Here is a 16,587-nt window from a genome sequence, read left to right as displayed (position 1 = left end):
CTCTCATTAATTGCCAGTAGGAATCAATTGGTAAAGTCACTTTGGAAGAGAGTCTGACAGTATTTTATAAAGCTAAATATATTCTTAGAATATGATCTAACAGTTCCACTCCTTGGTGTTTACCCAAATGAACTGAAAACTTATTTCCACACAACAAAACTGCCCACATGTTGTTTACAGCAGTTAGGAAAAACTGAAATTCAAAATCTGTTTGTTTGTTTGTTTATTTATTTATTATTTTTTTGAACATTGAAACTTAAAAGATATTTAACATAGCACCTCCTAAAATTAAAAAAAAAAAAGCCTATAATCTACGATACCTGTGCAGGATCTATATAAGGAAAACTACAAAACATTGATGAAATAAAGCAAAGAAGATCTGAATAAATGGAGAGATATGCTACGTTTCTGGATTGGAACACTCAATATTGTTAAGATGCCAATTCTCCCCAACTTGATCTACACATTGAGCACAATCCCAAGAAAAACCTCAGCAGACATCTTTTATACTCGATCTTAGCCAAAAGGCTGAGAAGTGATCAGCAGACATATTTTAGATATTGACAAATGGATTCAACATTTATATGGAAAAGGTTATGAAACTAGAAGAGCCAAGTTTATAAAAAATAACAAAAATGAAAAAAGTTGGAGGAATTACACTACCCAGTTTTAAGGCTTATTGTAAAGCGATAGTAATCAAGACATTGTGGTAGTGTTAAAAGGATAGATGTATATATCAATTTATCTATTGATAAGAATAGAGAGGCCCAAAATAGACCTACAAAAATGTAGTCAACTTATTTTTGACATAGTTACAAAGGCAATTCGATAAAGATAGTGTTGTCAAAAAATGGTGCTGGAATAATCATTCATCCATGTGTAAAAAAGAAACCTAGACACAAAACTCTTACTTCATACAAAAATTAAGAGACCTAAATATAAAACTGTAAGACTTCTAGGAAAAAAAAACCCATTAGTGATTTTGGATTTTGTGATCCATTTTTAGATATACCACCAAAAGCACAACCATAATACAAAAAATTGAGAAACTGAATTTTATCAAAATTAAAAACTTCTGCTCACAAAATAATCTGTTAGGAGAATTAAATAACAAGCTGTAAATGGGAACAAAATCTTTGTGGATCACATACCCAGTAAAGAACTTGTATTCAGGGATGCCTGGATGGCTCAGATGGTTGAGCATCCAATCTTGGTTTCAGCTCGGGTCTTGATCTCAGGGTGGTGAGATCAAGCCCCAGTTTGGGCTCCACACTCAGAGGCCTGCTTGAGATTCTCTTCCTCTCCCTCTGCTCCTCCACCCCCCTCACACACACTATCTCTCTCTAAAACAAAGAAAATGAATCTTAAAACACACACACACACACACACACACACACACACAACTTGTATTTAGAATATATGAAAAACTTTTTTTGGCTGTAGTTTTTTCAAGCCTGGTGTGGGGCTTAAACTCACAATCCTGAGATCAAGAGTTGCATGCTCTACCTGCTGAGCCAGCCAGGTGCCCCTGCTGTAATTTTTTAAAAATTTAATTCCAGTATAGTTAATGTAGTCTTATATTTGTTTCAGGTGTACAAAGTAGTAATTCAACAATTCTCTACATTACTCTACAATTCTCTACAATACTCTACATTACTCAATTCTCTACATTACTCAGTGCTCATAATGATAAATATACTCTTAATCCCCTTCACCTATTTCACCCATCGCCCCACCTACCTTCTCTCTGGCAATCAGTTTATTCTTTATGTTTAAGAGTCTGTTTTTTGATTTGTATTTTTCATTTGTTTTGTTTCTTAAATAACACACATGAGTAAAATCATATGGTATTTGTCTTTCTCTGACTGTCTTACTTCACTTAGCATAACACTCTCTAGTTCCATCCATGTTGCAAATGGCAAGATTTCATTTCTTTTTTAATGGCTGAATAATATTCCATTGTATATATAAATCACATCTTCTTTATCCATTCATCTGTTGATGAACTCTTGGGCTGCTTCCATATTTTGGCTATTGTAAAATAATGCTGCAATAAACATAAGAGTGTGTATATCTTTTCAAATTAGTGGTTTTTAAAAAAATATTTTATTTATTTGACAGAGAGAAATCACAATTAGGCAGAGAGGCAGGCAGAGAGAGAGGAGGAAGCAGGCTCCCCGCGGAGCAGAGAGCCCGATGTGGGGCTCGATCCCAGGACCCTGGGATCATGACCCGAGCCAAAGGCAGAGGCTTTAACCCACTGAGCCACCCAGGAGCCCCTCAAATTAGTGTTTTTATATTCTTTGGGTAGATACTCAGTAGTGGAATTACTGGATCATAGGGTAATTCTCTTTAGAATATATGAATAACTCTTAAACCTCAACAATAATAAAACAAAATAACCTAATTTAAAAATGGGCAAAATTTCTGAAAAGAAACTTCCCCAAGAAGATATATGGATGGCAAATAAATACATGGGAAGGTGTTTGATATCTTCAGTCATTAGGGATACATAAATGAAAACCACATTGGGCCACTACTATACACCTATTAGAATGGCTAAAATAAAGAGCTGAATATTGGGGCACCTGGGTGGCTCAGTGGGTTAAAGCCTCTGCCTTCAGCTCTGGTCATGATCCCAGGGTCCTGAGATCGAGCCCCAGATGGGGCTCTTTGCTCAGTGGGGAGCCTGCTTCCTCCTCTCTTTCTACCTGCCTCTGCCTACTTGTGATTTCTGTCTGTCTAAAAAATAAATTTTAAAAATCTTTAAAAAAAAGAGCTGAATATTACAAAATATTGGCCATGATGAGCAATGACAGGAACTCTCATTCGCTGCTGCTGGAAAAGCAAAATGGTACAGTCAATTTAGAAAAAGATTTAGCCATTTCTTATAAAGTGAAATGTATCTTTATCACATGACTCAGCAGCCATCCCACTCCTAGGTATTTGTCCGATCAAAACTTATGTTCACATAAAAATGTGTAGGTATTTGTTTGTAATTGCCCCCAAACAAGCAATCAAGGTATAAATTAATAAACAAACTGGTAATCCATACAACGGAACATCACTCAGTAATAAAAAGGAAAAAACTATTGATTCATGCAATAATATGGGTGAATTTGAATGCATTTTAGGAAGAGGAACATGATTGTTGGGGCTGGTTGATAAATCCACAGAGATCCATTATTATATTTTCTATTTTTGTATGTAATTGAGAATTTCCATAATAAAAGTTTTAAAATGGTATTTTGATACAGTATTTTAATGACATCACAATGTCCAGATATGACACAAACATGATTAAATTCCATATTCTGATGCCAAAAGCCACATCTAAAATGTTGCACAGCAAAATGCTGAATGGAGACCAAATCTGATAATATAAATTATTTCATTTAATATCTTAAGATACATAATCAGAAAGCTTTTGAATGGTTTCTAATACACAGTTCTGAGAGGAAATAAGACTTTGGCTCATTGGTTTTAAGAATTTAACTTGCCTGCATACTAGAAACAGTGCGGAAAGCTACGTAGAACAGTCTGGACTCTGGCATTGAGAGTCAGGCCAACAGAGTTCCAGGACAGATTTCGGGGATACAAGTGAGTACTTTTCCTTCTGTGTGTCTGTCAGTGTACGATATGTTACAGAGCAAAGAAGTTGGCTACAAGCTGTCTCTACTAGTATTTTCTTTAACTTGAGACTGAAGTTCAAGAACAGCCAGTAAGCAATCATTCCTACGGATCTCTTGAGATCACTTCTGAAGATGAGGCTCATGGAATTCTATTTACTACCCAGTATAGGACTACCTGAAAGTTTTCCCCCACTATTCTAAGCTATAATCAGAACATGCTGAAGTTTCAACACTTCTAGCCACCCTCTACCAAAAAAGTCACCACTCAAAAAATTCTGAGTAGTTTCTGAGGTAATGATAGCGTTCTATTATCTTGATAGGGATTTGGGATACACAGTTGTAAGCATTTGTTAAAACTTGGGGATTTACATGTAAGATTAATTGTATATAAATTGCACTTCAAATTTTGAAAAAACCAGGGGCGCCTGGGTGGCTCAGTGGGTTGAAGCCTCTGCCTTCTGTTCAGGTCATGATCCCAGGGTCCTGGGATGCAGCCCCACGTGGGGGTCTCTGCTCCGCAGGGAGCCTGCTTCCTCCTTTCTCTCTGCCTGCCTCTCTGCCTACTTGTGATCTCTGTCTGTCAAATAAATAAATAAAAATCTTAAAAAAAATTTTGGAAAAACCATCAACAAATCTTTAATTCTATTAATGATATGCATGTTGAATTATTTAGGGGGAAATATAGTGATGTATGCAATTTACTTGAGAATGCATGAAAAATAAGATGAATAGATGATTGGATAGAGAAATGAATAGACATGTGATAAACTAAGTAGAATGTAAAATGTTAATGGTAGAATCCAGATGGTCAGTGTATAATATGTACTATAAAATTCTCTGTTTTGCTCTATTTTTTAAAATTTGCATAATAAAGTGTTTGAAAAACTATCAAGAAACTTAATACCACCCTAATTCAGCAGGAAATGCAAAAGAGGCCACCACCTTGATTAGATCTGTATTCTGATTACCAGGTGTTATATAGTGCTTTAGACCTAATCTAATTTCCTGGATTCTGATCTCTTGTGGTTTTTATAATTTAAACTAGTTACCTTATCATCCCTCCACTTTGACTTTCTGGTTTACCTGTTAATTTGCTCGTTCATTTCCAAATACTTATCTTTGCCTACTATGATCAAGGCCCTGTGTAAGTGTTGGGGAATATTGCCTCTGTCACCACGGGTTTTCCATCTATGGCTTATTCCCAGTAAACAGTACCTCTACTCCCTTAATTCTGTGAGGAATATTGGTTCCTGCATCTCTGGCTCAGACTACACCATCAGGACCATTTTATCGTGGAATACTGTTGGCTCCACACAAAGGGCTAGGAGGTTTTTTTGGAGGGGGTGTGTGTAAAATGTTTTATATTTGAAAAAAAAAATCTCCAATTTACAAAAAAACAAACTGCAAAATCCTCTACATTCTCTAGGCTGTAGAAACAACTTCCAGTCATCTTGAGTTCTCCCTTTCTCACAGCTTTGGATCCCATAGGACTGCCACGTGGCATTTCTGTTCCCAGTGGCAAATCTGGTCCTAATGTGAATGCTGTAGTGGAGTAAGGAACCCCAACAGACAGAAGGATGCCTGAGCTATCATAGCCTTAACCACTGAGACTTTGCTCTTTGGCCTCCCTTGGGCTGATTCCTTGTTTCCCAGGCTATCTTCTGATTTCCATGTAGGTCTGCAGAGAGATGCAGTGTTTGAATATTTCCCGTCCCTGTACCAGTGGTTACTCAAGTCAACAGGTAAAGTAGCTTAAAATTAAGAGTTGTTGGGGCGCCTCTGCCTTCGGCTCAGGTCATGATCCCAGGGTCCTGGGATCGAGCCCCACATCGGGCTTTCTGCTCTATGGGGAGCCTGCTTCCTACTCTCTCTCTGCCTACCTCTCTGCCTACTTGTGATCTCTGTCTGTCAAATGAATAAATAAAATCTTTAAAAAAAAATTAAGAGTTGTTACATCACATGTCTAGAATTCAGGGAGGAAAAAACCACCAGTCATGCCAACATCCTCCTCCTCCCCCTCATCATCATCATTACTATCTCTTGTGGGCATTAATTTCTCAGTGTAAATTACGTTGGTAATATAATGACTGAGGAAGGGGCTGAGGCACATTTGGGCCCACTCTATCAGCCACAGCCTTAGCTTCGAATGGTTCTAGTTGACTCATGGGTCCTACAGTGTTTTTCTCAGCTTCTGGGTTCTAAATACCATTCTTCTCCCCTTGCTGACTTGCCCTCTGACCTCACGCAAGGCCCATTTTACCAACTGAGACTTTAGCTTTTGTTTCTCCACTTTTAGCTGTGTTATTTCAAAATCCCTTGGTCAAGACCCAATAAACGCAGGGCCTTTGGGCCACAGTGATGCTCCTGTGGCTTATGCTCACCACATACATAGAGCTGGGGCCTAGACAACTTTTTTGAACATGAAACTCTATAATTACAAAGATTTCCACCTAGAATGTATTGACAGATGCAGAGTATTAGTTTTAAAGCATTTGTGTGAACAAAAGCAAACAACAGAACAGTGCCTTATAAACCAGTATTTAATGAAGACTGAGAGCATTGTGGATATTTTATTTTTATTGGTTGGTAATTACGCCTGCATGATTCACAAAATTACTGTAACATTCCTGATTTATTGTTTCCCCAGGAAATCCTTCACTCTTTTAAATGAAGTGCATTTTATTTGTCGAATGCATGGGGCACCTCTACCCTATTATAGAATGCAACACTGTAAATACACATAAAGAGCTATGCGGTTTGACTATTTTAACAGAGGATTAGCTCCCTACAGAGAATAGTGATTTGTATCCCTTTCCCTTTGGAACCAAAAGGAGACTGATGACAGCAGTTTGCAAAGACTATGTTGAGATGATTGAATCTTGAGTCATCTTCACATCTCTAGTCTGTTGCATTCACTTGGATAACTATGAACAGATGGAAATCCATTTCTCTGATAGGGACCCCGCATAACTCACTGCATAGGACCTACCCCAGCCTGGCATTATCTTTTCTGCATTTTTCTTCTGTTACTGTTCGAAAAAGTTATAGAGAAGAAAATGAGTGCACATGTGTGTGTGTGTGTGTGTGTGTGTAACTTGTTTCAGTTACCCTCAGTTTTGGTACTCAGTATTATTCAAATATATTCATCTAATATTATGGCTGCTTAATTGACTCATTTCTTATGTACTTATATACACAGCCTCGCAGCATATGGTTCAATACAATTTAGCACCTCGATGTGAAAGGCAGTGAGCCATCTTAAATCTTTTATGGAATGAAGTAAGGTATAAACCAACCAACTAACAAACTATAGAAAGATACAATGTGGGAGATGCAAAGAGCACTATACTAGTCCTAACCTTACTAGAACCTGGGGATATTCTGATTAAAGGCCAAACCAATACTTTATACTTCATAAGGAATTGTGATATAAAGAATTATTAGGAGCACCTTCGGCTCAGGTCATGATCTCAGGGTCCTGAGATTGAGCCCCTCATCGGGCTCTCTGCTCAGCTGAGAGCCTGCCTCCCCCTCTCTCTTGCATGCCTCTCTGCCTACTTGTGATCTCGCTGTCAAATAAACAATAAAATCTTAAAAAAAAGAATTATTAATAAAATAATGATTAGGGGCGCCCAGACATAATGTGTCTGTTATGAAGGCAGACACATAACACAGTCAGTTATGTGTCTGCCTTCGGCTCAGGTCATGATTCCAGGGTCCTGGGATTGAGTCCCACATTTATATCTCTGCTCAATGGGGAGCCTGCTTCTCCTTCTCACTCTCCCTCTCTCTCTAATAAATAAATAAAATCTTTTCAAAAAATTTAAAAAAGATTTTATTTATTTGTCAGAGAGATGAGAGGGTGAGAGCACAAGCAGGCAGAGGCAGAGAGAGAAGCAGGTTCTGCGCTGAACAAGGACCCTGATGTGGACTTGATCCCAGGACTCTGGGATCATGACCTGAGCCAAAGGCAGTGGCTTAACCAACTGAGCCACCCAGGTGTCCCTAAATAAAATCTTTTAAAAAAAGAAAAAAAAAATATGATCAGAGCTCTTTTTATAAGTGTATGAAGGAGAGTCTACATTTACTCATAAATATTTATTATTCATTAAGCATTACATAAATAGTATTTATTATTATTTATATAATAGGTAAAGTACTATATGTTAACCATTCTTCAGGATTAACTATTTTATGTTAAAGCTATATGAGAAGATACTGTCTGAACCTCTCTACCAGATATATGAAATTTTAACTTAACTGTGGAAATTCAACATGTTTTAATTTGTCACCAGGCACAAGACATTGGTCACCATCCCCACCTCTCCATCCTGGTCCTTCCTCACTCCCACCCCCAACCTCCCTTGAATTAGGATAGATAAGGGAAGTATAAACGTGATATAACCAGGCAAATCTTCTATGAGCTTTCACTATTGCATACCAACTACCTTGGTCTTTATAGTGGCATTTGTATGTTTCACACACTTTCATTCAGTTTGTTCCACAAAGCTGAATGTGCTATGTGCAAAATTGCTACAGATACATTCTCAACATTCCCAACACAACGTTAAAAAAAGGAAAAAAAGGTCATGTTTTTGGTGATTGAATAAAATCCGGAGGTGGTGGTTTTTTGCCGTTTGGTAACAGGACTCACATTTGCTGAGAATTAGGTGAGGATTTTCAGGGGCAGGAAGCCTGTGGAAGCATTTGCTGTTAAACCGTCAGCTGACAGCATTTGTCAAACCACAAGTATCCCGGGCTGGGCTTCAGCAGGTCAGAGCCTGGCCACTTGCCTTAGGTGCTCAGCGCCTCCTGCCTGCCCCCGCCCCTGCACCCTGCCCACTACCATCAGGAGTGCGCCTTTGTGAGGGTGGGGTGGGGGGAAGGGGCTCTCACCTTTCACCCCATGCGTTTCTGTGTTGCCTGCATTTCTCCCACATGTGCCTTTTGGTGAGAACCTCTAAGTTCTACTCGCTTTTGTCTGCTCTTTCCAAAGACTTGCAATTCTTACACTTTAATTATGAAGTCAGCTGTTCATCATGGCTGCCCCTGCACTCTGGCTTCTCATACTTTGTACTCCTTCCTGCTCCCCAGCCTTCTCCTTTCTCCATTCTCGCCTTTTGCTTTTCCTCCTCTCTCCTGGGGTTCCAGCTCTGCCTTTACTTTCTTTCTTCTTTTGCATGGGTTTTGGTGGACTATACCTTTGTAGGATCTGTTTTAGAGATTCACTGAATGTCCTCATTTGTAATTACATCCACTATTTGTTCCTGTGATGGTTGTTCCTTTAGGCCTTGGTTTCAAGAGATTTGTCCAAAGTGACTTCTGCATTGAGTGGCATATTTCTCAACTTCCCTTATTTTCTCCCCTCACATATTTTGAGAAGGAATTAAGGAAAACATATGTTCTTCCTCTTCCTCCAAGTTCTTTCGCCCCCTGGCTTATACAGCATATTTGTTAACAGCAGAATTTTCTTTTAAAGCAAAAGGAAACCATTGCTAGAGGAGACAAAATTAACTAAAAGGCACACTGAGTGGCTGGGTATGTCCAGAGTCTGATTTAGATGTGAGAAGAAGAGCAGAAGTAGTTTTTGTATTTTAGAAAGTGAGGAGGCCTCCTGGCCTAGTTTCAAGAATATCGCCAGAGAAACTCTATTAAAAAAATAAAAAATAAAATCCAACAAAATTGAGTGGGGAAGATAAGCCAGGCTAGTATCAGAGATCCTGGTTGTGTATTTTAAATGCACTTATTTACTTAATATCAAAAGGCATACATAGCCTCCCGGCCCCTGTTCTTAACCTCTATCCCCTCTCTGTGGAGTCCTGACCTTCCCTTGTAGCCCCTCCCACACCGACCTTGGATGGGGGCTGTCAGGACTACGCCCAGGTAGTCTGGGTCTCCAAGGGAACACCAGTTAGCCAGATTGCTCCTAGGCAGGTCATCAGTTTCTGTGCACGGAGAAAATGCTAAAATGAGTCATAGTCCTCCTTTCCTAACAAAAGGACATTGTATCGTGCTGTTTGACTTGGGCTCTTGCATGCCACTTGTGGTTGCGAACTTATGGTAGAGGAGGCACAGTTCCAAGGACACACCTCTCAAGTTACATTATAATGATTTGATTTGGGTGTGTCCCAATAGATTGTGAGCTCTTTTAAGGCTGCGACACTTTTCTTTATCTTTGATCCCCAGCCCTAAGCACACTTGTGCCTAGCTCAGGATATGTACTAAACAAAGGTTGCTTGGTTAGAATGCTACGCAGGCAGGGAAGGGCAAAAGCTGGGCTCTACCCAGGAGGGGAAGAAGTCACTGTACGTGGACGCATCACCTCCACAGGACCAGCAGAGGGCGCACTTGCATCAGTAGACAGTTCCTTACCCCCACTTGTTTACTGGAGCGTTACCTTTTGGGTGAACCGAAGGCCTGAGACTGCAGACATTTAAACTTAAACCGGGCACACACGCATCAGGACACATACACACCAGCTGTACAGATGAAGCCTGTGTCACATTCAATCCAAAGGCGCAAGAACAATCCAGAATTAATTTAAGGAATACTAAACCATGACATCTCTGATAGAATTGAACCTAAAGAAAAATTACCTAGTGTTTCAGGAAATTTTAATAATTTTAAAGTTGGAATGCTCCTTACACTCACTTGACAAACTAGTTCCTGTAATCCGGCTACCACATTTCTCCGACAAGGAAGCTGACGTTTATGATATTTGTCCTCTAGACTCCTGAAGAGGAGATCCACAGAAAAATTTTCCTTCTTTCAGCATTGGGTTTTAGGCGTGTTTTGAAAACATGCGGAAAGATGGCCATTTGGAAAAACTACATCTAGAATCCTTCTATGTCTCTTTCACACCTTCTCATATACTTTAAAATATGGGCATAATGTACATATAAAATATGCAAATTATAACATGTAAAAATATATAATATATATTTATATATAAATGACATTGAAATTAAATTTAAAATATAAGTATATATAAACGTGCACACGCACGCGCGCACACACACACACACACACACAGAAACACTCAGGCCCTGTAAAGAGGCAGCGATGCCTAGTGATTCAGCCTATGGCTGTGGCCTGGATTTGAATTCTGGTTCTGTCATTTATTAACTGTGTGAGTTAATAAATGAGTTTATTAAATAAGTGAGTAAGTTACTTAACCTCTTTGTGACTTAATTTCCTCATCTATAAATGTAGTTAATAACAGTACATATTTTATTAGATTACTTTAAGGATTCAATGAGTTAATCTTTGTATAAACCTTCTAGGACAGTGCTTAGGACATAAAAAGTACTGCAATAATTTTCTGCTAACTAAAATGCATAGAAATTTGGAAAGACACTATTTAAAAAATAAATAAGGGCAACATTCCAAAGGTTCTTTTAAAAGCTTAGAAGTTGGCTTTTAATATATCCTTGCAGGGGGAGGAATCGATTGTGTGATAAATAAAAAAGTGTGAGAAAGAATGTGTAGTTAATTAACCTGGCCAAAAGGCCTTACATTACAATTTCAGGAGAGGCTCCAGTTTCCAAGGTCCAGAAAAGTTTTCTGATAGCCTTTCTTTTTTTTCCTTTTGGAAAGTTTAAACAACAACAACAACAACAACAACAAAACCCAAAAAACAAAAAAACACCCCAAATGAAAATCCTCAAACCTTCCAAGAATCAAGTGCTTGGAGCATTTTAAATGTACCTGCCCCTCCTGTTGGCTTGTTTCTGACGAACCAGGACTCTCTCTACAAGGCCGGTTGTCAGTCCTCATCCTCCTCCTTCTCCCGATGTCCCCATTTGAAGGCAGTCTTTACTTGTGTTCTGCTTTTCTGTTGGGGCTGTAGGGAGTTACCTGGCAAGAAAAAGAAACAGGAGGGGTGCCTGGGTGGCTCAGTGGATTAAGCCGCTGCCTTCGGCTCAGGTCATGATCTCAGGGTCCTGGGATCGAGCCCCGCATCAGGCTCTCTGCTCCGTGGGGACCCTGCTTCCTCCTCTCTCTCTCTGCCTGCCTCTCTGCCTACTTGTGATCTCTCTGTGTCAAATAAATAAATTAAAAAAAAAAAAAAAGAAACAGGATAGTATGTTCATGCTAAGTGGGAAGTCTGGGAGGTCTCAACTTCAGGGCAAGCCATGGCAAAGGGAATCCCTTGCTCTGCATGAAACAAACAGCTCACATCCTTGCCAAAGACCTGGGCAGAGGGCAGTCCGGCCCAGCTCTCAGGGGCTGTCACTGGACAAGTTAAGGCAACTCTGAAAAGGGCAGAAGGGGAGCACTTGGGTTGCTATCACAGGCCCTCCTTGGGCCCAGCAGGAAAGCCACCCTCCAGGAAATGTCCCAGGAGGGGAGCCTGAAGCCTCCTCAGAGCCTAGGAGTGGAGCGGGGGTTCTTGTAAAAGGGAAAGGGGTCTATAAAAGAGCCGCTGGCTGTAAGGGGGCAGAATGGGTGTCAGAGGTCCTGGGCTCAGGATTCTTTGAAAAGTGAGGACGGGCCATCTGGCTGGCTCAGTTGGCAGAGCATGTGACTCGATCTTAGGGTGTGAATTCAAGCCCCATGTTGGGTGTAGAGGTCAAGGGAAGGAAGGAAGAAGGAAAGTAAGATGGAAAGAAAGAAAGAAAAGTGTGGACAATGAAGTAGACTGGGGTTTAAGGGCCCCTTAACAGAATGCATACAAGAAGTTCTCCCTAGTCAGCAGGAAGGGAGGAGTCTGAGCCCCTCTCTGGCTTCTCAAACTTGCAGATGAGTGGGAATCACCTGGGGACCCTGTCAAAACTCAGATTTTGCTTCAGAGGTATGGAATACTGCCTCTGATTCTGCATTTCTAACAAGTTCCCTGGTGAGCCTGCTGATCCCAGGACCCTGCTTTCAGAAGCAAAGTTCTCTCCCATTTGAATCTGGAGGTCATGGAGCATAGACCCAATCACTGGGCAAATTCTTTCAGCTCCAGTTCAAATTCAAGGTTGTCTGCAGGTTCCCAGGTAGTAAAAGCATTTAAGGAGGAGTTCATTTATGGGGCAAGGAGGGAAAGGAGTCTCAGATATAGGGTATCCTCACCAACCTCCTAGGTGCCTGGGGGCTAGGAAGAAGAATGGCCCATCTACCCATAAGTGGGGGAATAATAATAAGGGAGATAATCGGTAATCAGAAGATCTGGTGAGACAGAAGATACTAACACCTGAAGGTCCCAAAGCAGCCCCTAAATTCCCCACAGGCAGCTTTTCACATGCTACCTGGAGGCTGCCACTGAGAGGTTTTGAAACAAGATCCTGGGTTACCCCACAGAAGCACTTGCCAAACCAGGTGACCCATTGAGAGAAGCTGCTAATTGTAATAGCAGCAGAATGTTATCTGTACTAAGTTTAAAACAGTTTTCCAGGGGGAAATGAGGACAGGCCAAGGCAGCCAAAAAGGGCTGGGTGTTGCCTTTGCAGAAAGCTGATTTACACAGACAAACGGCGTTGCCAGGTGTCCTGTATTGAACCGGACAATGTGGTATTTTGGCTTCTGGTGTTTTAAAATGCAGCAAATACCTGTTTTTAAAAAATCATTATTATTTCAGATGTACTTTTCTTACATTTGGATTGATTTTGAATCAGCAGAGGTTTGTAATTTTAGCTTTTAGTTACTCCTTCTGCTAAGTATTGAATGGACAAACACCACTTAAAGGGGCCGTAGGATTCTTTTGAAATGTGAGGAATCCTTTTATGTATCTGTGTGCGAGGAAACGGCTCCAACACTAATGTTAAGTATTCTGTTAAGTAAAGTCAAAATCTGTCCCTTGGGAGGGGAGAGTGCACTCTGCAAATAAAGTGTTTTGTTTCCTCAGTCTCTGTGGGGTGGGTATTTCTGTAATCCTATTTATCCAGGAAGCAGGGAAACACAGTCATCTTGGGGGTTGTAATAGGCACCAACGGTTATTAGAGAGTTTACCATGTGCCCGGCACTGTGTGAGACTCGATGTCCTCTACCCCTTTCTGCAAAAATCCCATGAGGGAGATGCTCTATTTGTCCCCATTTCACAGTAAGGGGAAACAGTGTCGCTGAGTCCCAAAACCAAATTCCTCTTTTTCTCTCAGATACTTCATCCAGTTTATAACAAGTTCTGTCTGTCCGTGATAACTCCGAAATAGATGCAAAACTCTATTTTCAACTTAGCTCAGGCCCTCCTTATCCATCTTGCTTGAACATTGCATTAGCCTTCAGCGGCCCCCAATGCCACTCTTATCCCCTAGGACTTTCTTCTCTACACACAGCAGCCAGAGTGGTCTTTTTATTTTTATTTTTTTTTAAATGTTTTTATTTGAGCGTCGTGGATGCAACGTTACATTAGATTTACGCACACAACATAGCTGCTTCCGCTTCTCTATACTCTAGTTTCGCTCACCAAAGCGAAACTACCATCTGTCCCCCTGCGGACCTATCACAGTGTCACTGACTCTATTCCCTGTGCCCTACCTTTCATCCCTGTGACTAATTCATTCCATAACTGGAAGTCTACATCTCCCCAGAGTGGTCTGTTTTAAATTGTAAGTCACACCATGGACTCTCCAGTGACTTCCCTTCACATTTAAAATAAAATTCACAGTCCTTTCCAGGACTTACAAGGCCCTACGTGATCTGCGTGAAAATTCTTCATTCAGTCAACAAGTATTTGTGGAGGGCCTACTATGTGCCAGGCACTATTCTAGATGCCAGGCATCTTGTTGCTGTATAGGGCTTATGTTCTAGTGGGAGGAAACAATAGCACAAGAAATATGTAGGCTATCAGGTGGTAATAAGTTCTATGAAGAAAAATGAAGTAGAAAAGGACGATGGGGGCGTGTCTGGGTGGCTCCTAGAGCTTGCTGACCTTTGATTTTTGGGGTTTGGAGTTTGAGCTCTACCATGTAGAGGTTACTAAAAAAAATAATTAACTTAAAAAAGAAACAAAAGGAGAATAGTGAGTGCTGAGTGGCAGTGAGGGTCCACCAGGATGGCCAAGAAGATAGCCAGAAAAGTCTTCCTGAGAAAGTGACACTACACAGAAACATGAGGTAGGGGCACCTGGGTGACTCAGTGGGTTAGGCCTTTGCCTTCCGCTCAGGTCATGGTCTCAGGGTCCTGGGATCAAGCCCTACATCAGGCTCTCTGCTCAATGGGGAGCCTGCTTCCCCCTCTCTCTGCCTGCCTCTCTGCCTACTTGTGATGTCTCTCTCTGTCAAATAAATAAATAAATAAAATATTAAAAAAAAAAAAAAGAAAGAAAGAAACCTGAAGGCAAGGAAGGAGTGAGCCCAGGGGATTCTGGAGGAAGAGCATTCCAGATAGGGGGAACAGCAAGTGCAAAGGCCCTGAGGAAGAGTGTGCTTGGCATGTCTGAGGAACAGCAAAGAGGCAGATGTGGCTAGAATAGAGACAGTAAGGTAGGGGAGTAAGCAGAGGTCAGAGAGGTCCTGGGTGGGCGTTGGGGTAAAATCAGGCCATGTAGGAACTTGTATGTCCCTACCACACCCCTACCCTTGGGGCCTGGATTTTGAGTGGGTGGGCTGCTGGGGAGGAATGTGATCAGGACAGTGATGTGATCCTGGAGAAAGGCATGGAGAATTGCTTGGAATCAGATGCAGGACCAATAATGGAGGCAAAGGTCAGAAGGGAGGCAATACAGGAAGAGGGATCCAGTGTTGCCCATGGGTCTGGGAAACAAGCATAGAAGATCAAGCACTGGATGTGCCAAGGGCAGAGATGTAGCAAATGAGGCCCTTTCCGTGGGATGGTGGCCACAGCCTGCTGGAGAGGGTCCAGAGGGAATGGGGAGAAGGAGGTAAAGACTGTGAGCAAAAGTGTTCATGCTGTAGAGATTGTCAGAAGCCTGAGGTGGTGGGTTATCAAGAGATGAATTTGTAACAGTGGAGGAAAGTACTGCAGTTCCTTATGCTGGTGGGATCACGAAGGAGAAAGAAGGACACTTGCTAGAGAAGGCTGGAGGGATGGAGCGTGCATACCTGCAGAAGGCCTTCAGCCCTGGTACCCACAGGGCGGAGGGTAAGGGTCGGTACAGGTGCAGCTGGGAGCTTGTGGATGTCCTTGATTGCTTGCTGCTGTTTTCTCAGTGAGATAAGAAGTCTGTCAGTGAAGATGAAGATTGGGGAGGAAGTGTTACAGGTTTGAGGAAAGAAAGAGGACACGTAGCTGGGAGCTATTTATGCAAGGGAGTAGTTAATACACTGGACTTTGGATCTAAGCTGATTAAGGATAAAGTGAGGATATGAGGGAGGAGAGGAGCAATAAAAAGTTAGGGAAGCAGTGGGCTACTGTAGGATCCAATGGAGCTGGAGAAACTTGGGGGTTGGGAGACTAAGGGCTAGGAAGATGGGGGGGCTGGAAATTGGAATTCTTCATTGCCACCATTCTTTCTTCTATACTCCATTTCAGCTCACTTGCCTTACTGCTGTTCCTCCTTTCTGCCTCAGGGCCTTTGTACTTGCCATTCTCTTCACATCTTTTCATGGTTTGTTCTCTAAGTCTATTCAGCTCTCTGCTCTAATGTCACATCCTCAGGGAGGTTTTGTTCGATCGTCTAGATTGAAAAAAGTCTGTCCCTTGACTCTGTTTCATTTTTCTTCATGACATTTATTGCTTCCTAGAATTATGCTATATTCATTCATACGTTTATATTCTGTCTCCCACTAGAATGTAAGTTCCATAAGGGTAGGAATATTGTCTTATACACCATTTTATCTCTAACACATAATAATGGGCACTCAGTAAACATTTGCTGAATGAATACTGAATGAATAAACTGGCTCAAGGTCACTCAAGTAGTAAGTAATGGAGCCAAGATTCCCACCCAGAAGTCTGACTCTAGAGCTTTTGCTCTTATGCACTCATAGGACTGAAGGTGAAGGTGAAGGAGGAGCTAGACAGAGGGAGAGGCAGACAGCTGTACCTCCAAGGGAGATTTTAACCTCTGAGA

The 16,587-nt window shown here is 41.2% G+C and overlaps 1 protein-coding gene across 2 annotated transcripts in view; it reads right to left on the bottom strand.

The window, feature by feature from the left end:
• SPRYD7 (SPRY domain containing 7) overlaps positions 1-15,755 on the bottom strand; it is a 56,962-nt gene extending 41,207 nt beyond the window's left edge. Inside the window, exons 1-2 of one of the 2 annotated variants that reach the window (XR_006814921.1) lie at positions 15,617-15,733; positions 11,340-11,489 (exon numbers count right to left, since the gene is read on the bottom strand). The gene's annotated coding sequence lies outside the window, so the exon portion shown is untranslated. Of the gene's footprint in view, positions 1-11,339; positions 11,490-15,616 lie in introns of both variants that reach the window. The other variant, XM_045978356.1, reaches the window with a different exon arrangement.
• Positions 15,756-16,587: the final 832 nt, after the last annotated feature.

This window comes from Meles meles, chromosome 14 (assembly GCF_922984935.1).
Source record: "Meles meles chromosome 14, mMelMel3.1 paternal haplotype, whole genome shotgun sequence".
Taxonomy (NCBI): domain Eukaryota; kingdom Metazoa; phylum Chordata; class Mammalia; order Carnivora; family Mustelidae; genus Meles; species Meles meles.
This window is presented reverse-complemented; position numbering and strand designations above follow the sequence as displayed.